Genomic DNA, 6,000 nt, shown 5'->3' with positions numbered 1-6,000 from the left:
TGCAACTTTGAAATCAATTTTGTGCTGCACCTCACGAGGAAGGAAGTTTCTCATTATTGGATCCCATCATGACTTGATAAGAGGACCACACTTGAAAGCCAAACATTGGTGCCAAAGCAAGGTTAGCCATAAAAACCAGACTTGTGTATAGAAAGGTGTTTGAGCATTTATCCTGTATTAATATAGGTCTTCTGGTCCATGCACTAGTACACTGTCCTCACTAATAGGACAACTTTGGCATACAAGCGGGAGAGCTCAGTACGTTACTATTGAAGAATAACTGTGCACTAGTTGACTATTTTTGAAGTGCTACATATTAACTCGAAGATCTTTTTAAAATACTAATAGCACACATGCTTAAGCAGGTTGTTTGAGCGTTCATTCAAGATTATCAATATCAAGCTTAAAGTCGATGTTCTAGTACAGCTCTTTGCCAGCACTAGTAGGACTACAGTCTTACTGGTAATCTTTTGCCGACTACTGCCTTCTTGTACTGCATGACATTTCTGTGCACTAATTGGACAACTGCATTTTACTAGGTAGACTTTTTGGTGTTACTAATAGGGCTGAGTAGGCTGCTTGTGCGTAACAATTCTACAAATTGGGTAGTTGTTATTATGTTATTATAGCTTAGAAATAGTCCAAAAGTGACACTAGTAGTGGGAGAAAAAAAACCCAACTAAAAGACTCATTCTACTTGTGTGCTGAATTGTCCAATAAATTAGGATGACGAGCATACTGGTACATGGACCATAGGATGGACAATAAGGATATAGAATAAATGCTCATACTGCTTTCTGTAGTTCTATTGTACATAACGCATGTGTCAGCAGCACACATCTCCCAGCAAAGATTGTGTATCCACCTTGTGTGTTTGTTTCACTCCATCCTCCTGTTGCTGTCCTCAACACACCTTAAACTACGTACCTGTCAGTTTATAAATGAGTCATTTGGTGTGCTTGCTTGGTGTGACACGTTTCAAGCCCATTTCTGCCTAGATTGAGGGAAGCAAACTGTACAGTGACTCCCAAATACTCCAAGCAAATTTTCTTTGGTGTGTAATATGGATGAATGTTTACATTTTATTGCAAAAGTGTGTAGGTTATTATTAAAAAAAAATCACATCGTTAAACCAGGACTTGTAAAGGATAGGAGTGGCTTTTTCCCCCCTTTTATTGCTCATTAGGAAGAAGTCTTGTTGCAGTAGTATTGTTGTATAAACAACAGTGGACCTTAAAACAGCTGTCGGTGGTGTTTTTTTGAAAGTGACCTTGTAAGGATCGTTGGCCTGCAAAGTGCGACTAAAGTGGCAGGTTCCTAATCTCCTGTCTAGATCAAACTCAAAAGACTGCATGCTTTACATTCCGCCATATTATTTCCACCTTTTTTTTTTTTTGGTAGTACAGTACTTTATTTTGCTCATGGAAGCTATTAAACGCAGAAGCAAATGTGTCTTATGGACTATGAGAACATGCAGAGGTGGTGTGTTTGATACTATTGCTGTGTTTTCAGGATTTTATCTTATTTTGTACCTGTAAATTCCCTTAACTGTATAATCCTTTTTTTTTAATCTCCTTGTTTTAAATTGACATTTGTCAGATAACAAAACTAAGGACGACAACAGAATCCACAGCACAAGTTAGCGTATCAACACATCTAAATGCAGCTTTATTTAAAAAAAATAAAATAATTGTTGCATTACACTCCATGTGAGCTGTTCAACTTCCTCACTAGTGTTTATGGTATAGTTCCCGCACCGCCCCCCGCCCCCCTGTCTCTATGACAAATGGACCTCGAGTTCCTGCTACGTGAGGATCCTGTTCAGACTGAGGTGCCGATGTCTTTTTATTATTATTGTCTTAACAGTGCTTGAAATAAAATATCCACAAAAAAAGGAATCCAAAATTTTGTGTTGAATATTTGTCAACTGTAACACAGACAAGTCCGGTTGCTGCGATGTGAATGAGAGTATATGTATAATGAATAACTAAAATGAAATATATGCAAATGCATTTACACTTTCCGTCAGTGTCACAGTCATGATAAGCAGGATGGATGATTTTCAATTTTTTTGCTGATGTATTCCAGTGGCTCTGATTGGCAGGGAGAGGTGATATGATTCACTAAAATATGAAGGAGCTATTTTGAGCAATTTAGGTTAATACATATTCTAACTTCAGCTGGAGCCTATCCCAGCTAACATGGACAAGAGGCAGGTTACTCTCAATCGCAGTTATGGATGGGACTCATAAAGCGGTTCTTATTAGGACATGCCAAAGTCACTGCAACATACTAGTATGGGGACCGGCCAATAAAACCAATTTTGCAGTGACTTGTCAAATAAATCTGACAAACCCGCATAAATCCAACAGTCACTTGCCATATCGCCGTTGACTTTTTGCGGGCTCACTGTATTGCATGTTTTTGAAGTGCACATATTTAAATTTATATTGTAGCTTTGTTTTGTTTTTGCTATGTTGTGGTGTTTTGTGGTGGACATACAGTGCCTTGTGAAAGTGTTGGGCCCCCTTGAACTTTTCAAACATTCGCCACATTTCAGGGTTCAAACATAAAGATGTAAAATTAAATGTTTTTGGCAAAAATCAACAACAAGTGTGATATAATCGTGAAGTGTAATGAAATTTATTGGATATTTTAAACTTTTTTTTAACAAATAAAAACCTTAAAAGTGGGGCGTGCAATATTATTGGGTCCCCTTGCCTGAATACTTTATAGTGCCACATTTTGCTCCAATTACAGCTGCAAGTTGCTTGCGGTGTGTCTCTTATCAGTTTTGCACATGGAGAGACTGAAATTTTTGCCCATTCTTCCTTGCAAAACAGCTCAAGCTCAGCGAGGTTGGATGGAGAGCGTTTGTGACCATCAGTCTTGAGCTCTGCCCACAGATTCTCGATTGGATTCAAGTCTGGACTTTGACTTGGGCATTTTAACACCTGGATACGTTTATTTGTGAACGATTCCATTTTAGATTTGGCTTTATGTTTTGGATCATTGTCCTGTAGGAAGATAAATCTCCTTCCCAGTCTCTGGGAAAAAGTTCAATTTTGGTTTCATCTAACCAGAGTACCTTCTTCCACATGTTTGGTGTGCCTCCCATGTTGCTTGTGGCAAACTTTAAACGAGAGTTTTTGTGGATATCTTTGAGAAATAGTTTTCTTCTTGCCACTCTTCCATAAAGACCAGATTTGTGCAGTGCACGACCGATTGTTGTCTTATGGACAGACTCTCCCACTTCCTCTGTAGATCTCTGCAGTTCATCCAGAGTGATCATGGACCTCTTGGTTACATTTCTGATCAGTCTTCTCCTTGTTCGAGGTGAAAATTTAGAGGGACAGCTGCGTCTTGCTAGATTTGCAGTGGTCTGATACTCATTCCATTTTACTATGATTGCTTGCACAATGCTCCTTGAAATGTTTAAAGCTTGGGAAACCTTTTTGTATCCAAATCCGGCTTTAAACTTCTCTACAACAGTATCTCGGACGTGCTTGGTGTGTTCCTTTGTCTTCATGATGCTCTCCTCACCTTTAACAGAACCCTGAGACTATCACAGAGCTGGTGGATTTATACGGAGACTTGATTACACACAAGTGGATTCGTTTTATCTTCATCATCAGTCAACATTGGATCATTCAGAGATCTCACTAAACTTCTGGAATGAGTTTGCTGCACTGAAAGTAAAGGGGCCGAATAATATTGCACAACCCACTTTTCAGTTTTCTATTTGTTAAAAAAAGTGTAAAATATCCAATCAATTTCGTTCCACTTCACGATTGCGTCCCACTTGTTGTTGATTCTTGACAAAAAAAAATGACAATTTTATATCTTTATGTTTGAAGCCTGAAATGCGGCGAAAGGTTGAAAAGTTTGAGGGGGCCAAATACTTTCACAAGGCAATGTACAACTTACTATAAATGCGAGACAGGAGAAAAGAGGTCGTAAAAGACAATTAAGCAGTATCAGTTTAGTTTTGAAACAGCTACTTCTTGCGTACTGATTAATGAGAATGTGCGACTAGATTGATATACACTTCTGAGGTTTTCCTCAGGTTCTACTGTTTGTCAATTGCATTTTACCATGGCTGCAAGCAATACTTATTTTCCAAATGGATTTTTTTTCTATAAATTTATGACGATTCTTACAAATTATTTGTTTCCTAATGTCAGAAAATGGGGAAATGTTGGTCGGTTTCCAAAGTAAAACCAGATGTTTGTAAATGTCTTATTTTAATTAAATCCATCGTCTCTTTTACACAGAGGGCTACACAAAATCAGAGAATAATTGTATTGTATGTACACCGTATTTATATGTACACGAGACACATTTCAATTTGAATAATGCCTCTAAGTTATTAACCGATTATCAAAAATAGTTAATTTGATCATTGGTTGGTTGTCAGTTAATTGAAAAATTGTTGTTCCTTTTAAAATTGGTCTTTGTTCCCCAGTTAACCTTCGACTTTACTTTATCTTAGAAACAAAATGCCTTTTTATTCTCTAAAAATATGCATTTATTGCACCATTGCAATGTTTCCACAAACATAGACAACATTTTGATTTCCGTGGCCCTTAATTAATTATAATAAAAAAAAATTTCCCCAGGCGGAACGGTGGTTCAGCTGGTAAAGCGTTGCCCTCACAGTTCTGAGGACCCGGGTTCAATCCTGAACCCGCCTGTGTGGAGTTTGCAACTTCTCCCCGTGCCTGGATGGGTTTCCTCCGGGCACTCATGTTTCCTCCCACATCCGAAACACATGTAGCATTATTTGGACACTCTAAATTGCCGCTAGGTGTGATTGTGAGTGTGGCTGTTTGTCTCTATGTGTCCTGTGATTGGCTGGCAACCAGTTCAGGGTGTACCCCGCCTCCTACGCATTGACAGCTGGGATAGGCTCCAGCACTCCCTCGTGACCCTCGAGAGGATAAGTGGCACAGAAAATGGATGGATGGATGGATTGTTCCTAGTAAAATTGGTCTCTGTTCCCCAATTAACCTTTGACTTTTCTTTATCTTGGAAAAAAAATTCCTTTTTGTCCTGAATATGCAATAATTGCACCATGACAATGTTTCCAAAAAAAATAGGCAACTTTTTAATTCCTGTGGCCCTTAATTAATTATTCTAAACATGTTTTTCCCAAAGGTCAAAATTTTGACTTTTTCTGAACTTATTTTTTCCCCCTTTTTTTTTTTAAAGGTCAGGTGCATTCTGAGCCCATGTTTGAATGTTCGTTCTTTTCCGTAGACGTTCGGCTCTTTCCGCCGTCCTCCAGGCTGTTCTCACGCGGGCACAGCCCCCCTCCTCCTGTTCTTTCCTTCTTCCCTCCCGCCCTCCCTTGCCGTGCTGGAAAATGGCTGTGCAGGGGAGCAGGGAGTTCTGAACGGCAAAGGAAGGCAAGACGAAGTGAAAAAAAAGAAGAGCTTTCCACAAGTTCTGCACACCACTGGAAGTCACTGTGTACTTTTCCAACACTGGACCGACCCCTGCCATCTTGCAGCGTTTCGAGCGTCGCGACTAAAATAAAGTGAGAAGACTGAAGAAATATCAACGGGTGAGTCCGTCCCCCCCCCTTCTCCCAATTTATTGCACATTTCCAGTACAGCGAGGCAACCACTGTAACTTACTGGAAAATGGTGGAAGACTTAATGTTGCCGACCCGTCTTGGTTTTAACAAATGTTGGGGTTGTTTTTAATGTATGTATGTATTTTACAGACGAAAAGCCGTGTTCAAATGTTACGAGCTGCCTGGCTTTGGGAAGTGTAGCAAAGTTACGTTGCGTTCTTTTTATTTGGCGAAAAGTTTGCTTTCTCGGTGTCGTGTTGAGTCACTTTTTCGAACTAATTCCTTGGAGCTGTTGGCACGTTTTATCTCACTTCATAAAATTGTGGCGTAATTGGACTATCTGTTAAAAGGATGTTTCATTTTGCCCTAAGCCACTGTAATATTATGAACGCTGAGTTTAAACATTAACACTGTTCCTAAAT

The 6,000-nt window shown here is 39.3% G+C and overlaps 1 protein-coding gene across 3 annotated transcripts in view; it reads left to right on the top strand.

Moving 5' to 3' along the window:
* The first annotated feature begins 5,344 nt into the window (after window positions 1–5,344).
* pik3r2 (phosphoinositide-3-kinase, regulatory subunit 2 (beta)) overlaps window positions 5,345–6,000 on the top strand; it is a 36,707-nt gene continuing 36,051 nt past the window's right edge. For all 3 annotated transcript variants that reach the window (XM_061839652.1, XM_061839651.1, XM_061839649.1), the window contains exon 1: window positions 5,345–5,566. The gene's annotated coding sequence lies outside the window, so the exon portion shown is untranslated. The remainder of the gene's footprint in view (window positions 5,567–6,000) is intronic.

Source organism: Syngnathoides biaculeatus, chromosome 13 (assembly GCF_019802595.1).
Source record: "Syngnathoides biaculeatus isolate LvHL_M chromosome 13, ASM1980259v1, whole genome shotgun sequence".
Classification (NCBI taxonomy): Eukaryota; Metazoa; Chordata; class Actinopteri; order Syngnathiformes; family Syngnathidae; genus Syngnathoides; species Syngnathoides biaculeatus.
Note: the sequence above shows the minus strand (reverse complement) of the source record. Positions and strands in the feature narration are given on the sequence as shown.